The following is a 22,305-nucleotide window of genomic DNA, read 5'->3' on the forward strand; positions in this document are numbered from 1 at the left end:
CCATTCGTTTGGCCGTAAGTACTTTCAGATCTGTAATGCATGCAATAGTTACGTCATCAAAATATGATTTAATGTCACATCAAAATTACATGACTCATCCAAATCTAGTTTTTTCATATGTGACGCACTCATTTTTGGGCATGATTGCTGGCTCTGAGAGACGTCTCTAATGATCGCAGCATTGTCGCCTGTGTATGAAATTTGAGTATAGTTTACATAAAATTACTCTTTTCTCTTTTACTGTTTCAAAAGCCAGTATTTTTTACATTATTCTTGCGTATATATTGTGTTCAGTGTTGTTATATTAAGATACCATGCTTGTTTGATTCTTATGGTGTGTTCGTAGCATCATATGCTTCGTTCCAGTCTCCATTGAACAGCTTTGTCATGACACCAGAAGTGAGCCTGTCTAGTTGGTTTTTATAACGTACCGTATAATGAAGGGCAGGAACGCGCGCCTATCTGCCCTCCTTCGTAGCGCACGTCTCCACCTCGTGCACGGCCATATGCGAGCCACGCGCCACTTCTTTGAAGTAATCTCTCCGCGGTAAGTGCAGGGGCTGTGCCCGGGCGCTTGTTGCCTTGATGAGCATTCAGTTTCTACGTGTCTAGTGCTGGCAATTGCATAATCTCAAGTTTACGAGACAGGGTGCAAAGCGTTCAACCGCATTGTGACAGTGAGTTCAAGGTCCTCGTGTGAGATCCGTTCATGTTTTCCCGAGAGCATGTGGCACCAATAAAACTACGAACCTTACTTCCTGTAGTCGTCTCTCCTATATCGCCATCAATGCTTCACCTTTGTGTTGCTGTTACTTTACTTTTACTGTAAAAACAACTATGTTTTTCTGAGAAAGAATGTCTATCTTTCTAAACTTGTGTTTTTAATTTATGGGCACCGGCTGTGGGTACTAAGTGCGGTCAGCCATGGCGTCCAAGATTTATGGTGACGCATTACCTCAACACACACGTCTCGGATGCTGTGAACGATGTTGATGCATTGCTCTCGGCGTGATCTGCACCGCACGTGCAGGCACTCATCACCGCACTATTATGGCCCGGGCTTCTTGCGATTTGTTTATAACTGCTTACTAACAAGCTACTGTCCACCAGGATTGTTCTGGGAACTTGTGAAGTTGTTTTTACTTTTGAAACTTTAAAACCTTGAATTAATTAAATTTCTGATTTAACAAAGTTTTCCCTGCAAGTGCAACTTTGTTCTACCGAGGTTTGAGTGTATGAGATCAGAACATGTTGTGAAGTGGTGTAGCACTGTGTCCCTATCCTACTATGTTCGTTCATACACAGATGAGGGGAGGGGGTAATCAGTGTAGTTGTAGCTTTATGCTTGCACTGGCCTAACAGTGCTCTGTGCTATTTCAGATGCATCCATTCCTTCTACAGAGCATTCAAGAAGGTGTGTTCAGACTTGGCCAGGAATCCAGCTCACCAAATTCTTCTCGGAAAGCATCCACTTGTGTCCTTTGTTGCATGACAGAGCAGTTTGATTTACCAGTGATTTACTGTTGTGATGGTAATGTGACTGTGTTCACTGACTGCCACCTTTGCGTCTCCTGTCTGGAACAAGTGTAATGGCAAATTTACTTGCTGCCCTGTTGGTCTATTCAAATCATGAGAAAAGAAACTGGTTTTATTGCTCAAACGAGTTTGAACCGACTAGCTCAGTTAAATACTATTCTGGTTTTATTGCAGTGATAAGTTGTAATCATCATAGTAAAGACAAAAAGCCTGCAATTTGAAGGTAACGAACAGGGTAGAATTGTGCTTGCTTCAGGGACCTGTTCAGTATTTTGCTTATGTGCTTGTAGTAGTCTGAGTGGCAGAAGCAATAATTTGTGAATAAGTTAACTCCGGCAATGTGTAGTTGCCTATTGCTCAGAAGGGCAACACAATCACAAAATAAATTTTAAGTGCACAAATAAAGAATCACCTCTTTATTTAATGCACAGGAATAGGGCAGTATTCTCCTCCATCCTCAAATGTGGCATCATTCTAACCTGTTCATATTCTAATTCATTTCTTTCATATTATTTCTGTCATTCATACTCTCATTGTTTCATATTCATATTTCATGTTCTTTCATATATATTTCGCACCTGTATATACCAGCAGAGATGTTCTGTCAGTAGATGCTTTTATTTTGCTGCATTGCATAACTACTGCTATGCCAACAGAGCTTGTAGTATGTGGTTAAAAACGTAATTGCATATTGTAGTGTTACATCTATCGAGTAATTTTGACCATTTAGGTAGAATATCGGAATGGCATGTCAGTTGCGGCCTCTCTGTGTTGCTAGCAGGACTTTGTATTCAGGATAGCTAGTTTCGTATAGAGATGTTGGAACTTGTGTGAACTGTACAGTGCTCAACAATTGAAACACAATAACCTGCCCATGTGGTGGCTGGCACATTTAGCACCATCGTCGAGTACTGGGTGATCGCTGGTGTGATCACCAAATGTAGTCACAATGCATCACAAGTATACCACAATGCATCAACTCAATGCCCCCCATGCTCACCGGTGGCACAAAAAGCACCGACCTTCATGTGGGCCAATTATTCTGTTTTTGTCGCTGAGCACTGTAGTTCATTAGTGCGCTGTTTCCACTACAGTAATATGCGGATCAGGTAGGTCTGCGTTATCACATATTTTTCTGACAAGCATGGCAATTCTTGATTGCCATGTGCAATATTCATATATTCATAATAATATTCATAAGTTCCATAATATGTGTGACGCAGTGTTTGCATCACGTTCCGATGCTTCTTGTGGCTTTGCAGGTTTGTTGCCATCGGGGTCCCCGGCGCAGTACGAGTCACTGGTGTTTGTGCTTGGCCAACAGCATTTCTGCCGGCAGTGCACTTATGTGACCAAATACAAGTGCAACATGAACACACACCTGCGCAGACACACTGGCGAGCGCCCCTTCAAGTGCCGCCTGTGCCCGGGCACATTCATAACGAGTTCCAACCTGACACAGCATATGCGCAGCCATACAGGCGAGCGCCCCTACCAGTGCCACGTCTGCCCGAGCACATTCACAACAAGTTCCAACCTGGCACAGCATCTGCGCAGCCACGCAGGAGATTGTTTCTTTTTTTGTGTCCACTGCGATGCATCCTTTTTGAGGAAGGACCACCTCGCCATCCACATGTCCTCTCATACAGGAGAGAATCCCTGAAGGTCAGCTGTGCAAACATGTAGATTTTTTTATAGCAGCATATGCTGCCACATTCACAAAAAAGTTTCAAGTTCCCTTAAACGTAAGAGCTTTCTCTATTATGGGGGAAACCGGATGGCCACCATATATGAGAATTTCCTACAAAATTGTGCGAGTTCACGGCTATGCTTGGATATGGGCAGTTTGGCTTTCTTAAATGTGGCTTGCCCTAAAGTGTGGTCATGACTATAAAAACAGTGTTTTTTTCTTTATCAAGTCATTATTACACATGTGGGCCCTTGAACAAAAAACATGATTGAGGCTGAGGCATAGTATGCACCAACTCTCTGGTCTTTCCTGCAAGTTTATAAACACGCTAATGGCAATTCTTTTGTTTTAAGAACAAACCCTTATTTAATAAACAGTAAGATTTAAAACAGCAGATCAGTAGTATTTAAAAACAGCAGGTGAGCTTATTGTCATTTTGTAAAATATATATTTTTTTAGTTTCTCAATACTATCTTTTCTGGTTATATTTCAGTGCTCCTGAAGTAGGAATTCTAGTGTTTCTCGAGTGAGGTTTGGAATTCATACTAAGCCTAGGATAATCTTATAAAATGGCCTTTATTACTGCTCATAAACATATAATTACCATATTTATTTGAATATAAGTAAGGTTTTTTTTCCCCCCAGAATTCTTAGCCTTGAAGTCGCCCCTCTCCTTGTACTGTGAATTTTACCCTTAGGTGTGGCTTCACGGCAGTGCGAATTTCACGTCATAGTGTGGCTTTACGGCAGCGCACACTACCATGCCTTGAAGCCACACTATAAGGCAAGATTCGGGCTGCCGTGAAGCCAAAATTCACGTATCAAAATTCAATCACATTCAAATTCACATATCAATCAAAATTCACATATAATCCACACTCTGTGTGTTGAAGCTCCTTTTCCCTCATTTAATGATCGCCATCTTGTGTTTTGGCTGTGTTAGTAATTCAGTATTTAGGGCAATGCTTGCCCAGTATGAATAACCCTTCGGCTACTCCATATCACCGTATATTACTGCGCATACTTAATTTTCTTTTCTTGGGTCCCCCAACTGCACCCTCACCTTATAATCGTGACTGCCTTGTAATCGAATAAGTATGGTAGATAAGCTCTAAAATTGTTTTGTTTTCTTATTTAATATTTCAAGAATAACTGTTAATCTCAACTAAAGTTACCGAGAACATTGATGATTGGTTTCATAAAATACATATTGCCAAAATTCCTGAAATTAATAAACCCAAGATCATGAACGTGCAAATTTTGGCCGAGATTGCATTACATTCAGTACAAGAATTTTTGTGCATAAGCAGTACAAACATCTGTAAAAAGAAAGACAAAACAAGGTTGAGAAAGTTTCTAAATATGCATATTAGCAATTGCTTTTGCAGATGGGTAATTTACATGAAATTTGGTGAAAATGCAGACCAGTCTTTTCAGAAGTGTAAAACTTCAAAATTCTCCTGCTGCATAGGGTAACCTCAGAACCCGTGCGAGCAACCTCCTCCAGCCGGGCTTGCTTTGCAACACTGCAGTGACAAGATTTGGCTTCATTCATCTGTGCTCCATAAATTTTTTTTTTTTTATTCTTCTCTGGTCTCTCTGGTTGCTCAGAGCAATCAAGTCCTCAGTTTAAAGCACAGTCCAATTCCTGTAGAACCTCCTCATACCATTGTGGCCTTTCTTGAACCAGAGTATGGCTATAGAAGTATCCATCTCCACTACAGTGTGTCAAGCAAATCTTGTTTTGAGCCGTTGCAGCCAAACCTTGCTTTTGAAACCCAGTCCACGTTTTGAGGTATATCCTGAGGGGAGCACTGACATATTTTCGACTGTTTCTTGTGATAAGTAAAAGTGCTAGGACTCTCAACCCTAAGAAATGTACTGGCTAGGCACTGATCACCCTAGATAACTTATATTAACAGTGATTTAAGCGAAGCTTTATAGGCTCACAAGTTTCGGCAGTGGTGGTGGCGGTGGTGGTGGTGTCACGCTGAAAAGTGGGCCGATTCTGGTGATAGTGCAGAAAGGGGCTAAGCTCAACGGCACATACCAGGGACAAAAAAGAGAGAAAAAGAAAGAAGCAAGAGAAAGGAACAAAGAGAGAAAGAAAGAGAGAGGAGAGAAAGAGGGAGAAAAAGAAAAAGAGAGAGAGAACAAGAGAGAGAAAGAAAAAGAGAGAAAGAAAATCACCACGAAGGTGAGATACACACACGACAAGCTTTGCTTACCGCCATTTTCTCGACAGGGGAAGGGCTGGTGATTTTTCACAGCCACTTTCGGTTTCGTTTCTACTGCGTCCACCCGTCGTGGTGGCGTAGTGGCTATAGTGTTGCGCTACTAAGCCCGAGGGTGTGGAATCGAAGCCCGGCCCCAGCAGCTGCATTTCGATGTGGGTGAAATGCAAAAACACCCATGTGCTGTGCATTGGGTGCATGTTAAAGAACCCCAGGTGGTCAAAATTAATCTGCACTCCATCACCACAGCATGCCTCATAATCAAATTGTTGTTTGGCACGTAAAACCCCACAATCTAATTTTCTTTTTCTTCTTTGTCTAATATGTGTGAATTGATAATAGGATCATGCTTCTCGCAGGTTTACTGCAAAATACACAAACATTATAGTAAGGTAACATACCACAGCTATCGGGGTTTCTGTGTGGATTGTGAAGCACTGTCAGATTCACACAGCACTGAGCAACCTTTATCATTATTCTAAATTGTCATCTTTCTCTTCTTTTAACAGTGAAGCTGGTCTAGCTAACCGTAAAAAGTCGCACCTGCTGTCGCAAAACCTTGCCGAGCTATGACAGTCACTGCATTGCCTAGCAACCACCTCACGGAGCGGCGTGTGCCTCGCCTCCTCTCCTTGCCATGCACATGTTGCCTTGTCATGGGACGTTAAGGAGAGGGAAGGAGAGCATGTGCGCGGCGTGCGCAATGCTTGGGAGAGGGAAAGAGAAAACGAGAGCGAGATGGAGAGAGAAACAAATTGTAGCAGCACCAACAAGGCAACGCGCAGAGCTGCCCGCGTTGCCTAGCCGCGCATGCGCCGAAGAAGTAGCGATAACGTCACCTCGCTTTGCCTAGTAACCGCCGGCGCAGGTCCACGCTCGCGTCGCCCGACACAGACACGGCTCCTGCCTGCCTGCGTTTGTGGCATGCCAGGAACGCTGTCGCTCGTAGGCGCCGACGCATCCAGTGCTAGTCACGCGAAATGTCGCGAAAGGGAAGGTACCTTCGAAAATAATTGCTCAAGAATACCTTCCCTACATGCATAGTTAAGTTAAACCAAGTTAGGACCTAGCAGCAACCAAGTTAATACCTAGCAGTAGCAGCCAGTAAGACTTGAAGATTGACACTTTCGCTGTGCCTAAACTTTGCACAAGCGAATGCAAACTTGCCAGCTTTTTTGTTCTTTTCGTACAAAAGAGTATGTCTTTACAGACATGACTGACTTTAAAGGGACACTAAAGAGAAAAATTATTTCATCTGTATCAGTAGATTACCCTTCCACAATACAGAAAGCGCCACTCTTACCACGAGAAGCTGCTTGGTAAGCCAGAAAGAAACGAAAAACACAGAAGGCGAGTGGCAACACCACCTTGAAGTTCCCGCACCAGCTCACCGTGACGTCATGGAATATGACAGTGTCTTCTAGGTCTCGGCTAATTCTTTAGCAGTAAAGATTGACTACATTTTGTTCTAAAGGCACCCAAGACTGAATATGGCAAGTTTCGCGAGTTTTTACTGAGCCAACGTGGCCCGATTATGAAAAATTACTTTACAAGTTGTGACGTCACACTGAAGTGCTGACGTTGGGGTTTCCACACGAAATTCAAAAAATTTAACTTTGGGCTTCATTTTCTCTTCTAATAATTGAGCTATTGCGGTGTAATTAACAACAGCAGAGTTTTCAAAGAATACTCTATCAGTCTAAGTTGATTTATTGTTTTGCTTTAGTGTCCTTTTAAGAAAGAAAGCGATGGAAAGCATGTCAGCGTTTTTGTGCACATTATGTAGAATGTTGCCGAGATTATGTGCCGACTATCATCTGGCAAGACAACACTCCCACCTGTGTGTGGCTCTGACCTTTCATTCATGATTTAAAAATATGCTAGAAAATGGAAAAAGAAGGACCCAGCAGTCCTGTGCAATCTACACAGCCAGGACCAATTTTGAGCATTGCTTCTGTAAACATTTATTTTAGTCATATGGCTGGTGTTCAGAAAGGTTGTTGACTGTGGGCTGCGTAGTCTGTGCAATGTTTCCCCCCTCACTTTGACTTAATTCGGTTTACTTGCTTTCTGTGTGTGGAGAACTTGATGCGCCAGATGAAGCACACGGCTTGTCAAGGCAAGAAAATGTCACTGGCAACATTTTTTCTTTTTTTTTTTCTTGCTTCTTGCTCGCTTTACATTTTGCATGCAGTCCCACAATTATGATGTTCCTCACTCCACATTTCTGCTACTGTCAACTAACCTGCCATCTAGTGAGCACAGCAGGAGGCTCTGGAATGCAGTTTTGCTATAGTTTTACGGGTTGCACTTGAAGCAGCTGACATATCTCTGCAGTAGGTCACTTGGCTCTAGTGCTTGCTTTGCAGTTCCAGAGCTTGTGTTTGCTTCTCTAAAATGGTAGTGTTATCTTTAACATTTGATGACGTTAGTGCGGCTTGTATTCTCCTGGACATGTTACCACTTTGCACATTACTGGTACTCACTGGTATTCATTAGCGTGATACTGTATAGTCATTAGTGTGAAGACTGCACATTATCTGACTTCAAGCATAGTTCCCTTCTAGACTGCATATGAATTCATAATTGTGTATTTTATTCTTTGAGCTGCATTTGTTTTACGCTTTGAACATTACTGGAACTCAATAGTTATCTTTATACTCAATTTCGCATTTAGCAGGCAGTACTGCAGAAGCTATGAAAGTAGTGCATTTGTAAAAGTATCACTCCACGCATTTTGCAAAGCAGTTTTTGGTGATCTGTGAAGCTTTTTACGGAATAACTGCTTCTTATCCTAAACCTGCAATTTGTGGAAGTCAGGTTGCATCAAATCATGTTATTTATACGCCTGTGTGCTTCCAATATGCGACATGCTCTGTTTTTTTATTGCAAGCCCTAATCCTTACAGCCCCCACCCAGAACCCCTCTGGTTCTGGTTGCTAATTGTGCTGAGGCCGCTAGTCGCAGGTGTCCCTCCACTCATTTGGTGGTAATTACTTTCAGATCTGTAATGCATGCAATAGTTACGTCATCAAAATATGAGACTTAATGCCACATCAAAATTACATGATGCATACCAATATCTTTCTTTCATGTTACGCACTAATTTTTGGTCACAAGTCCAGGCTCTGAGAGACGGCTCTAGCAATTGCAGCATTGTTGCCTGCGTGTAAAATCTGAGTACCTATAGTTTACATAGAACTACTCGTTTCTTTTTTTATTGTTTGAAAAGCCACCATTTTTTAACACTGTTTTTGTGCATATGTTGTTTTCAGTCTTGTTATATGAAGATACCATGCTTGTTTGATTCTTATGGTGTGTTTGTAGCATCATATGCTTCATTCCATTCGCTATTGTACAGCTTTGTCATTTTATCAGAAATGAACCTGTCTGTGTGATTTCTATAACATATCTGTTAGTACATTTTGGCGGGTCATTATGTGGCTTTAGGTTGTGAGTGGGTGTGCTCTTGCTATCAAACTATGAGTGCCGATGTGAACAAATACACTGGGTTTAATAACAACCATCCTGGTAGCAGCTGATGATGGAACTAGGTGGGAGATATATGTGCATCCTCTAGCAGGTTGCAAAGAGAGAACATGTGCCTGTACATTGTGAATAAAGTATGTGCAATGATGCTTCATGATCTGTGGTCACTTCGGGAAAAGTCATGGTGATGTATGATTAGGCCTCCGTATATACTGAATAATTTTGTTGGAACATTTGACTATATATGGATGATTTCATGAAATATGTTTCATGTGACTCTGTTACCTTAAGTTTACCTTGAAATGTATGAAGTACTAATGTTCATTACATCTATTTTTGCTGTCTTATTATGATAATATTTTATACAATCACATAGCTTGCTTGAAGAAGGCAGCTTTTCTTGTGATAGTACCCGAAACACAAGGTACAAGGTTTTTACCCTTCAATCACTTTGCGGCCATCACTCATTTAAGACCAAGAACAAAAGAAAAAAATTGTAGAACACTTAAGCTTCGCCTTTAAGACTGGAACGCGATAGCGTTATCGGGCCCCATTTGCATCGCATTTTTGTTTCAGTGGGCTTCACCACAACACAGAACATGGGAAAGCCAGGTTACAAAGACCAAGCTTACATCGATCCCCTTAAAGTCGGCTTCACTTTTAAACAGAAGTGCATTGCTGGGAAGACGTTTTCCCTGGGCAAGTCGTCTTATATTAAAATGTGAAGGCCCTAGCACCTTTTTAAAATATTTTATTGTTTGCTATTGCCCCAATGCGCACGCGCATGTCCAAAACGCATTAGGCAGGCGAAGTCTCAATTTAACCTGCCGAGGATGCGAGCGCCATTTCGATAGCATTTTCGCAAGTAAATTACCCGAGCTCATCGTGTTCATATGGTAGAAATGCTGGAAAAAAGGTTTGTGTTTGAGTTTCCTCGTGACTGAATTATGTTTTCTCATACATTCAAATTGCAATTCGACGCCATCATGTCTGTAGGTTGTGGTTAAGTCATACTTTACCATTTTTCTGACTGATTTCACTGTGAGATATTCAATTTTTGTTCACCAAAACCCTGCACCACGTGGGGGGCTTGCACGGTCGGGGTGGTTCGGGATGATTTCCTCCTTTGCTAACACCTCGTGCCACGCGGAGGGCCTGCGCGGTCAGGGTGGTTGGGGATGATTTTTTTCAACCACGGACACCAACATCGACGCCGGATTTTCTGCGACACGTGGCACTTAACGCTGTCGTGTTAATAAGAGGAAAAAAATTAAGCCAAGACTGGTGCAGTTGGTGCGTCATTGCCAAAGGTCCATCACTATATGAACTCGGTCTAACAGGTGGATAGCTTTTTGAAATCAAGGGTGAATAAGTCGCATTTCTTGTTAAAAATAGAGCAATACAAGCAGCATTCTTCATCTGAAGAAAGTACATGAGAATTTGTTCATGTTTTAATTAAAAAAGTATTACTTGTACATTGTACGCATAGTTTTATGTAGCTTTTGAAAGAGTTAAAGCTGATTAAAGCAATAAGAGCAGCCTGAACTCAGCCCTGAGCAGTGATTAAAATGTTCTTTTTTCAGTAATCTATCCAGACAATGGCATTTGGTTGCTCTGAGAAGTGTTACATACTTAAATGGATGCTCCAGTCCAGGCCACAAAAAGTATCGCTGTGCAGTTAAACTGTTGACTGCACGGTTGTGAATCATTTTTATGGAATAAATATCTAAGGCCTACAAGCTAAGGAAACAAAAAAAAAAAAAGATCGGAGAACTGGACAGGCTACTCAATAGAAGTGACGAACCTGGATCAGCCTACATTGACACACAGCCGATTGCTCTTGCCAGTACATAAGCTTTCTGTTTAGGTCGTACCTGGTGCTCTAGTCTTGCGTTCCAGCATGGCAAATTGCCTGTTTTGCTCTGTCTTGTTTTATTCATTTTTTTTTGGGGGGGGGGGGGGGGGGGGGAAGCAAATGGATAGGTCAGGGATGTAGAATTGAAATACATTAGACGAACAGTGACATTAATGGGTGTTTATGTCATGACGACAAGCTCAGTAGCAGCAATGTATATTCGTTCGAGAGTTGCTTTTACATTAATTATGTCCCTGTTAAAATGTACCACATTACTGTAATAAATCTGAAGGTGTGAGAGATGGATTTAAACGATGTCAGGTTCAGAGGAAGCAGAAGTGCTTTCACCATTCCTCTACCATGACACTTTTGATGCAGTGAATACTGGCAGGATGACTGGGACATTCGTTGTTTGGAAGATGAGCCGTGGTGATCAATACTGAGGATGCATAGAGATATTTATGTTCGAAACATTGAAGGCTTCTTTATGAAAAAAGAAAAAAAAATGTATCTCAGTCTTCTGAAGTCGGTTTGTCATTGTTCAGTGAATAGCTGTTTCTGATAGATATATTAGGTCAGAACATATTGTGGTGTAGCACTGTCTTTGTTGATACACAGGGGAAGCAGGAGAGGGGAGTCAATGTGGGTGTAGCTTTAGTGCTTGCATTGGCCTAACAGTGCTCTGTGCTATTTCAGATGCATCCATTCCTCCTACAGAGCTTTCAAGAAGTTGTGTGTTCGGACTCTGCCAGGAATCCAGCTCACGAAATTCTTCTCGGAAAGCATTCACTCGTGTCCTTTGTTGCATGACAGAGCAGTTTGATTTACCAGTAATTTACTGTTGTGTTGGTAATGTGACTGTGTTCACTGACTGCCACCTTTGCTTCTCTTGTCTGGAACAAGTGTAATGGCAAATTTACTTGCTGCCCTGTTGGTCTATTCAAGTTATGACAAAACAAGGCAAGCAAACTGGTTATATTATAGTGACTAAGTGGTAATCATCAACGTAAATGTAAATTTGAAGGTAATATAGAGGGTATAATTGTGCTTGTTTTCAGAAATCTGTTCACTAGTTTGCTCATGTGTTTGTGGTAGTGGCAGTAGCATTAATTGGTGGATAGGTTACCTTCGTCATTCTGTAGTTGCATTTTACTTTGACTTACAAAAGGGCAAAATAATCACAAAAAGAAGTTTAAGAGTGCACAAATAAAGAAACAACTGTTTCTTTAACACACAGGAATGTGGCAGTATTCTCCTCCATCAGCATAATCTGGCGGAATTCTAACCTGTTTTATACGATTCAGAAAGTCTTTGCCCCTGTTTTTTGTTAGCGAAAATAAGGTACATACAGGTAATTACAAATATATGTACTATTCTACGTACCTTAACACTATTTTTCCGCGTAGTACCCAAACTGGTTCAGACATTTGTCCCACCGCAGCACTAAATTTGAGATGCCCCTGTGGTAGAATTCGCAGGCACAGAACCTCCCCAAATGCTCATTGTCATGCAAGTCTTGACGGCCTTTTGCAAACTCGCAACACCACCACCTCACACTTCTCAAAGCGAGACACCTTTCCCCATGTGTAGGCTGCATTTTCCTGTAGATTTCGATGGCCGTTCATCCCTTGCTCCATAGAAAACGGATCACAATTTGTTGCTCATACACCATGGACAACTGACAGCTGTGCTGTGCCGCGGCGCTACCGGCAGATAAGTCCAGGCTGGTCCAAGAAAAGTGCACCTCAGGGAATGGATACGTTAACTTCGCATTTACAGCCGTAATTTGGCTAAAAAAAAATGGGGCAAAAACTTTCTGATTCGCCTACATATTTGAGTTCATTTCTTTTTTTTTTTTCACATTCTTTCTGTCATTCATATTCTCATTGTTTCACATTGATATTTCATGTTCTTTCATATATTTCATACGTGTAGATATCAGCAGAGATGTACTATCAGTAGATGCTTTTATTTTGCTGCATTGCATAAATACTACTGTGCCAACAGCGCTTGTAGTATGTTGTTAAAAACATATTTGCACATTGTAGTGTTACATCTATCGAGTAATTTTGACCATTTAGGTAGAATATCGGAATGGCATGTCAGTTGCAACCTCTCTGTGTTGCTAGCAGGACTTTGTATTCAGGATAGCTAGTTTCGTATAGAAATCTTGGAACTTGTCTGAATTGCTGCGCACTTAACACATGATAACCTGCCCACACGGCAGCCGGTGCATGTTGCACCACAGTCGAGCACTGGGCGATCGCTGGTGTGATTGCCAGATGTAATCACAGCGCGTCACGAGTGAGTGAGTGAGTGAAAAACATTTATTGTCGCTATATACAAGGAGAGAGTTTGATACGAGCCAGAAGGGCCCACCCCATACAAAGTCTAGGAGGGGTTCCTATTCCGGGACCCTTGTGGTTTTGTCACGAAGGCCCTCGCTCTCACTGTATACCACAATGCATCAGCTCAGTGCCCCCAGTGCTTACCGGTGGCGCAATAAGCACCGACCTTCATGCGGGCCGATTATTCCATTTCCATCGCTGAGCAGTGTAGTGCATTAGTGCACTGTTTCCACTACAGTAGTATGTGGATCAGGTAGGTCTAAGTTGTCACACATTTTTCTAACAAGCATGGCAATTTTTGATTGCCAAGTGCAGTATTCTAGTTCCATGAAATCTTTGACACATTGTTTGCATCACGTTCCAGTGCTTTTTTGTGGCTTTGCAGGCTACTTGTCATCAGGTTCCATGGAGGAGCATCAGTCGCTCGTGTGCGTGCATGGTCAGCTGCATTCCTGCCAGCTGTGCACAACTGACCATAAGGTGCAGGGGAAGGCAGACCTGCGCAGCGACACAGGCGAGCGCCCCTTCCAGTGCCACCTGTGCCCGACTGCATTCACCCAGAAATCCCACCTGACACAGCATCTACGCAGCCATACAGGCGAGCGCCCCTTCCAGTGCCACCTGTGCTCGACCGCATTCACTCGAAATTCCCACCTGACACAGCACCTGCGCAGCCACACAGGCGAGCGCCCCTACCAATGTCACCTGTGCCTGAACACATTCACTCAAAGTTTTGCTCTTAAGCGGCACGTGCGCAGTCACACAGGAGGACGTCCCTTTTCTTGCGTCTACTGTGATGCATCCTTTTTGCAGAAGGACCAGCTCGCCAGCCATATGTCCAGTCACACAGGGGAGAAGTCCTAAAGGTCTGCTGTGCAAACATGCTTGGAGATTTTCTATGGCAGCATGTGCTGCCACACTTCACAAAGAGGTTTCTGGTTCAGTCACATATAAGAGATTGTTATATTGAGGGAAACGTGATGCCACCTGATGAGAATTTCCCAAATAATCCTGTGACTTCATGGTTATGCTGGGTTATGGTAAGTTTGGCTTTGTTTAATGTGGCTTTTCCTGAAGTATGATAACGGCTGTGCAAGCAAACATGTTTTTTAAAATAAATCTTCAATGCAAATGTTGGTTCTCCTGGTGCGCAATGTTTCGAACGTTCGGTTGCGCTCTCGTGATTTGGCGGGTGCCGCACTTGCACCAGTGGCTGCCATTGTGGCATGGCGGGACCGCATAATGTGCACGTCGCACTCCTGTCAATCATTCTCAACCGAACGCGTCGTCTGCTAGGAGTGGAACTGGTGGCGAGGTTGTTCGCTTTGGAAGGAATGGCCATTTCATTCATAACAGACATGCTTGGCAGCTGCTCATAATGTCCGCTTCTCTCGTCTTGTTGCTTGCCCAACCTTGGTGGCTGGTGTTCCTGGACGCATTTCTCGATATGAAGACATGTTCCGCCGCCTCTTCTGCAATCACTTGGCGGGCATTCTTCGCAAACAACAAGCCAGTGGCTTCAGGACGCACAAGAAGGCCCTTTGTGCTCTCTAGTTTTTCTGACCCAGCAGTGTTCGAAGTCCTCGGGTAACGGGCCGTTGTTTTACTTTTCGCCAGTGACTTTTTTTCACTGTATTATCACTCTTAAGTAGTTGTATCTGAGTACAAGACTTGCTTACGGTGTCCAAAGGCTCTTGAATGTTGTCGCCATTCTATATTATCCCACGAATTTCATTCATGTTCACTACACGACTTTATCACGCTTCTGCTGTCTTGCGACAGTGCACTCACGCTATCAAGTAACGCATGGTTCTTAGACATAGAAGTACTGTAGTACTTTCCTGGAATAACAGGCCCGCCATGTATCAGTTTGTGGGTGTGCTAGTAGGTGATTCTGGCACATTGTAAAATTTACATCATCACCATGAGCGCATCCAGAAGATTCGATGACACGAGTGCATAAGTGGACAGATTCAACAACCGGTGACAGTGTTCGCAGCTTGCGTTGTGATTTTAGTGCTACTTGTCCTTCTGGGAACAAATTCCACTTTCAGCACAATGTGACATTACTAATGTCAAAGTCATCGGTCGGCAATGCCATACACGAAGTGGTCGAGGTGATATAACAGTGGTAGGCCAGTAGCAGTGCTTTCTGCTTACAACCGATGACGAGGCCAGTGCTAAGACAGCTTTTATTGCGATAGCAATTATAAGGACACTTCAAGCGGATTTCTGCCATCGCCATCATGAGGTTCCATATAAATAAAGTCCAAGAGCGATAAAATCGTCGCCGCACGCCGTATGTGCGAGTGAAAGCGTTCGGGCAGGGAACGCGTGCTTTCACAGAGAGCGAACGCACGGCGGAGAGCAAACGCGACTTCTTCCTTCGCGTGAAAGGCCGTGGAGGTATGGGAGGGAGGGGGGGCGACGCTGTGCTGCGGCGCCAAATGCTTATCTTGCAACCGGGCACAAGGGGAACTGGCGACGCAATCTCCCACGCGAAAGGAGGAAAGCGGGAAGGCAGCGCAGGAGGGGGCAGCTTCTACTCTGCCAACAACTGCGTTCTTGTACTTTGCGCCGGTGCGGGCTATCACGCGCACCATATCTCGAAAAGGATCTCAACACGGCTCTGACCTTTGTATGCGCTGTGCTTTCGCCGCTCAGTTTCCGTTGAAGCGATAGACCGTACAAACCGTGCTCGCTGCGGCGGCCACACTTGCTCACACCAGCGTTTTGACAGTGGTTGTCTGCGGTCATCGAGTGTGATCTATTCATGTTTGCTAGTGCGCGCTGACACCATGCTTGTTAATTCAATTAGTAAGCAAATGTGTCCAAGTTTATGTAGCCGATAAAACTACTATCCCTACTCCGTATAGCTCTCTACTAATTTGCTATCGCAATTGATGCTTCGCCTTTCGGGCGAAACTGCGACATTTTTTCATGCTGTCGCCTTATTCCAGGTGTGCTTACACCAAGGACTGAACCCATTTAAGCACCGTTGTCACCATATATGGATGTTATTTTAGAACAGCAACAACCAAGCCGTCATTGAGATGCTGTCCACGTGCAATGACATCTAGCAGCTAAATAAAAAGAATAACGCTATTCAATTTTTAACTTTGACACATAACTTTTGCTGCACACATTAATTGTTGCAAGAGTAGAAGAAAGATTTAGGTATAAAATTTATTTTTCTAGCTCCAGAAACATTCTGCTGTAAATATATGATCCCGAATCGAAGCCTAAATTAGCAACGCCAACTTCCGAGGCTGCGCCCACTCGTGTACTGCCTGCACTCTCCCTCCTGTCCTCACAAATTTACAAACCGAAATGTTTAGAAAGCAAGCTTTGAAAAACATAAATATATTTTGATGTTTAATGGACCAATCCCTCACCGAAACATAGAAATAAATCTGCTGTGTATTACACTCCTTTTTGAAGCCTTAGAAATACCTTGGAACGAGTATGGTACCTGCCAGGAATATATTACTGAAATCATTTTCAAAAAGACCTACTACGAGCGTATATTGACTGCGAGCACAAAAATTGACAGTCACTTAAGTATCCTTACGTGATTTGAATGCGAAAGCTTTAGGGCGTTTCTAAGTTATCACTTTAAATTATAACTCCACCTTAATCTAGTTTGCTCTAATTTGTACCAACCTTAATCCACCTTAATTCAATTTTGGGAGTGGGCAACGGCGTTGGACTGTCCACCATGGGATTTCGCAGTGCGAGCCGCAGCAGGTCCAGCACTGGTAACATGACGTCATCACTTGGTCACGTGGGATTGATACCATCGGATGATAACAGATGCCGGATTTTCCACTTCACAAGGCATATAGTGCTTTTGCATGAATATTTACCTTTCCCATTCACCCTCAAAACCCTCCATTCCAAAGGAGCGAGGCAGTACAGGTGGCTCTCTTTGTCTGTAAATTCTCAGTGGAAAATAAACGCTGGTTGTTCTGCCTAGTGACACGGACCACTTCCTGTCAGAAGCAACGTGACCGCCGCCAGCGTAACAATAGTGAACTCTAATTCAGCCTGTTTCGTTCACTACGTCAACTATTACGCACAGTAACTGCAGGAAGAATCACACTGATCAAAACAAACTTCTTGATTGATGTCAACTATTAGCCAATGGCAGCGCTCTGTGGGAATTTGCCCGCTGACATCAAGGGGCAGCTGCCAGTAGCCCAGAAATGAGTGAGGAGAAGGTCTCTGTTGAAAAGAGTGTTTAAAAGGTGGCTTTGCATTCCGCTTGTGAGCCACGTGCGCCCCACATGAGTGCAAAATTTGACTGAGCTGTTCACAGCACCGTAAGCTATCTGCAAAATGTATTTTTCGACCAAGCCCGAGGGGTGGTCCAGGTCCCCTTTAACCCCTTAAGGGCTCATTTAACAAAAAAATTATGTTCCAAAATTGCCACATTTTTTATGATGCGAAATGCTTCAGTAATATGTTCAAAACAAAAAATATTTGCGAAAACTTTTTACAGCAGATAATAATGTTTTATTGGCCATTCCTCGCTCCATCATCTAGTACCCTATAATACATGGGGCACTTGAGGTGTATTCTGAAATAAATTTCTGCAACTCCAGAAAGTAAGGGTTGGAATTGAATTGCCGTGCAGAAGATGCACTATTCCTCGATTAAGTGTTAATGTGATGGCGTTCAAAGCATGGCACTGCGCAGAGAGCCTTCTCGCACCACCTGCACCAGATCCTGATTTCCTTGCGGATGTTTTTGCCATTTTCGCCTCGCTTCATGCAGCAGGCTACGCAGCGGCGTGTCGGTTTTTGCTTCTTCACTGTTGCTGGTATATGCGACGGAAAGTGGCGCTCAGCAATCCGTTTCATGTTCAGGGGACATCCCGGCTGCCCTTTCTTCTTGGTACCGCTCTTACGGAAGTACTTGGTGATGATCGCCACAATAAGTTTGAGCCGGTAGTCCAGATGAGATGCTCTGTCTCCTCGTTTCTGATAAAGGACGAATGAATTGTAGGTCGCTTCATCTAAGAAGTGTTGGAAGATCTTGTATGAGATCTTTCACTTGCGTGGCACTGAGTAGCTGGACAACATCTGATCTGCCCTGTCGACTCCTCCCATTGTATGGTTATAATCCAGGATAGCTTTAGGCTTCAAGGTTTGATTGCCCATTTTGTCAGTGAATGGCACCATTTCAGCACTGTGTACCATGGATAAAACAATTACCAGGTTTTTATCCATCTACTGTACTGCCAAACACTTGCCCCTTTGAAAGGCATTCATTTCACCTTTCTTGAGCTTTGCCCTGGCAAAACCTGGAGGAAGGTCTTTGCGATTGGCTTGTGTTGTGCCATAGATATCGGTAGATCTCTTGAGAAGGAAGTCAACCAGTTCTGGTGATGTGTAAAAGTTGTCGGTTGTGATGCAGTAGCCTTTGTCTTGGAGGGGCTCCGCAAGCTTCAGTACAACTTTCGTCGCCATTCCGAAGGTTTTTGTTCCTACTGACGAGATCTCAAGGTTGGTGCCTTTCCCTGTATATATTAGTGAGCTCCAAATATAGCCGCTTTCATACTCGCACAGCAAGAATGACTTGATGCCAAACCTTGCTCTCATCAGGGAATTTTACTGCTTCCAATTGAGCCGTCCTTTGAATAGCAGCAAGCTCTCGTCAACACTTACGTCACCCTCAGGCACGTACAACGTGCGGTATTTGGTGGGAAGCTCTTGATACACCAGCCAGATTTTTCTGAGATGAGGTTGAGGGTGTCCTTCCAAATTTTCGATGGTCTGTCAACAAAGTGCAACATTCTCATGATGAGTTGGAAGCGGTTTCTGGGCATTATTTCGCCAAAAGCATGGAGTCTCAATCAGCCGGTTTCTCGACCAGTACATCCTTTCATTTGGTTTCTGTACAGTTCCCTGCAGCAACACGAGGCTAATAGAAACACTGAAGTTCTTCTCGCTTAAGTGCAGACCATTTTCGGAAGCGAGAATGTTGGCTCAGGTTACTCGAATTCAATAGCTGAGAGGCGTACTCGATTGTCTTGACTACGATAACATCAATCAGTTCATCATCAAAGTAAGCCTCAAAAAGCTCAAGTGGTTGAGGGGGAGAGCTCACTGTGATCGTCACTCCCGGAGAACCCTTGAATTCAAACCGTGGAGGTCTGGCTGGGATGCTGTCGGGGTCTATCCGGTACCATTTGCGGGTGCTCGCCATCGTATCATCGCTGCTTTCTTCCGCTTCAAAGTCGTTGTCCATAAAAACGTCATCACTATCTTTTCACTTGAAGAATTAAACATGACAACCACATCTTCGTCACTCGCTGCTTTCATCATCTGAGGGAGAAAGATTTCCCGCGCGAGTACGCCACACGGATGTAGCCATGTTTGTTTATAATGAGGCAGGTTGCACCGGTTACAAGATTTATCTGGCTCTTCTGTGGCTAGACACCATGTGAAAAGTTATGAAAGCAGTGACAAACAAGCACCACCCCAATATATTCGGGTTTCGTGTTGCACTTTTTCTCACCGAGTATTAGTTATACTAAACATCCACCAGAGTTAGCGGCACATACTTGTACTTCAAACGTTTGATGACCCAGTGCACTCTGGAATTGCAGAATGTTCGCCGGTCAAAACTTTTGACAGTTGCTTCAGTACCGAAAACCTGGCATTTTTGTCCGAAACAGACTGAAGTTTCATATTTACTATATCAGCAACAGGTCCATTGGGGACAGTCCAATGTCCTGAATGTCCAAAATGAGCCCCACGTTCCAGATCAGAATTGCACCAGAGCAATCAAGTTTCTCGATGATGGCGGCTAAAAATGCGAAGTGAGCATACAAGTACGTTAGGCAGCTTCAAGTGTATCGTCGCATAGAACAGTTACAGCCTGTCTGTCAGCAATGCTCTAGTCCGCTGCAAAGCTGGTAACAGCTTTTACACTGGCAAAATGTTTGTCGTAATAATCGGCTGCATTCAGCCAAGTTCCTCATCTGGTTAAAAACAATATAAAAGATGATGCTAGGATAATACACAGAAATAGGCATTTATAGGCACAATAAAAGTGCCAGTGAAATATTTATAGTTCCATGCTTTGTCTTTAGGTGTTAAATAGGGGTAATAAGGTCATAAGGAAGAAATAGACCTTTTGCTTAAAGTTCCGGTGTTTATTTCTGGTCTTTATTTATTATGGTAGATATGGTCTGATATAGTGATTCCTTTCAGTGTTCTTTAAATTAAAATTATAATGACATGATTAGGCTGGTATGCTTCAATGCATGGCTTTGCACTTGCTATCTGCAATTTTATTGAAAGCGATGCCATCAGCCCAGAGGGTTGCAGCTACTGCACAAAGATTCAATGTTTCTGGATGCAACAAAAGACTCTTTTTATGTGTGAGCCTATATGCCCCCACTCAACGGCGAGCTAGAACGGCGAGCTAGAAGGACCGAGATGCAACGGAAGTGCCGTCTAGAACAACTTGACTCTACCGATCCTGAAGTCGTCGCTCTGGTCGGAAGATGAAGACCAAGAAGAAACAACAGCAGCAGCAGACCCTAATGAATGAGATGTGAAATAAAATAGTTATTTAATAATGTATGTAATTGTACTGTCTTGAAGTGGACCAAAATATAAGAGAAATAATAAAATAAACAGTAAGAGAATAATTAGATAAACAATGCCGGCAGAAATTAGAGAAAGTAAGCTCACACGAAATATGGTAACTTCGTGGAATGAGGGTTGTTTTTTGGGCTTAAGTACAGCACCTTTTTGCATTGTATATTAGAAATTTTTAACTTGGTACCTTGTATTACATATTTTCTCGTTTTGCACGTTGCTGATATGCATTCATTGTCATAACTGTAGTACCGCAGGGCGCTCATAAAATCACTTTTTTTTACAGTGGTATTTATTGTATATAAGGAATATGTATGTATAGTAGGTGTTATGATGCTCCATAATTGGGACGTAATCTTTAAACTCACTATGACAATTGATTAATCCCCTGTGTCTGCTGCATAATTTCTTGACATTTACTGCATATGAACAATTTCTCGAATGTTGTTTGAAATCACCCTCAGACATCAAATTTATAAAGAAACACGTGAAGTACTAATTCTGAGTACATTTATCTTTGGAGCTTTTCTACACGTGCATTACTTACTGAAGGCAACTTTTCTAATGATCATGCTTTAAATACAAGGTAAAAAATTATTTTATTTTGCCTTTGGGCAAGCAAAATGTCGCTCTGCTGCTGTCTTTTATTTCAGAAAAAAGAAACAAAACTGCTGAAGTGGTAGCATTACTGGCAAGAGCAGTGACACAAGATGATTTTGGTTGATCAAATGAATAGAAAGCGATTGCATATAAGTTAAACGGCTCCCTTGAAAATAGTCCAATACAGGCTCATTATTTTGTCTGATGAAAGTGTTGGAAAACTTGATCTTGAACTGAATAATAATGCAATATGTACTATCGACCAAAAAAGTTTACAGACCACGGGATCTCGGTTAACGCCAAATATCCGAGCAGCCTTTAAAAGTTAGCTAGTAAAACCGTACATCACAATGTTGTTCGTATATACCAGTAGTGGCTGGAAATGGGAATACCAGGCTGCGAATACCAGTTTTGAGGCTGCGGAGATATTCAGCTTTTTTGTCAGATCCCTTGGTCCGTAAACTTTTTTGGTCGATAGTACATTATACACTAACTGCCATACACCGCTACACTGAGGGCTTACGTAGGTGAAAATATAAAGAGACAAAAGCCAGAGTCAGGTTGTCGGCATTGACTCCTTTTTGGTAATATATCCTGGGAATAACATTTGAGTTGCACTTCTTGTTTTTAAAAAACATTAGAGATCTACAGGAATGCCGCAGTCCAGGCCACACAAATTAATACCTTGTAGTACGACTTTTAAATGCACGATTGTGTGTCAAAAATGTGGTTCAAATATGAAAATTGACTGGAGAACTTGTCAAGTCGCAAACCTGAATGAGTTTATATGCAACAGGACTGCTCAGTCTGGTCTAAAGCTCCCCTTGTGCCCAGGGGCGGATCCAGGTTTTTTCTGAGGGGGGGGTCAGCTTCTGTCAATGATGATGATGATGATAGTAGCCTTTCTCATTTACCGAAATGCACCGTTTCTGCTCACGAT

At 42.9% G+C, this 22,305-nt stretch overlaps 2 long non-coding RNA genes and 1 pseudogene across 2 annotated transcripts in view; 2 read left to right on the forward strand and 1 right to left on the reverse strand.

The window, feature by feature from the left end:
• LOC125940841 (uncharacterized) overlaps positions 1-21,109 on the forward strand; it is a 58,009-nt gene extending 36,900 nt beyond the window's left edge. Inside the window, exon 4 of the long non-coding RNA XR_007464040.1 lies at positions 21,091-21,109. This is a non-coding gene — a long non-coding RNA (uncharacterized LOC125940841). The remainder of the gene's footprint in view (positions 1-21,090) is intronic.
• LOC125940843 (uncharacterized) lies at positions 2,917-9,098 on the forward strand. Its single transcript, XR_007464044.1, has 2 exons — positions 2,917-3,201; positions 5,970-9,098. It is a non-coding gene; the product is annotated as an uncharacterized LOC125940843 (long non-coding RNA).
• Positions 17,771-18,680, reverse strand: LOC125940840 (piggyBac transposable element-derived protein 4-like; annotated as a pseudogene).
• Positions 21,110-22,305: the final 1,196 nt, after the last annotated feature.

This window comes from Dermacentor silvarum, chromosome 10 (genome assembly GCF_013339745.2).
Source record: "Dermacentor silvarum isolate Dsil-2018 chromosome 10, BIME_Dsil_1.4, whole genome shotgun sequence".
Classification (NCBI taxonomy): domain Eukaryota; kingdom Metazoa; phylum Arthropoda; class Arachnida; order Ixodida; family Ixodidae; genus Dermacentor; species Dermacentor silvarum.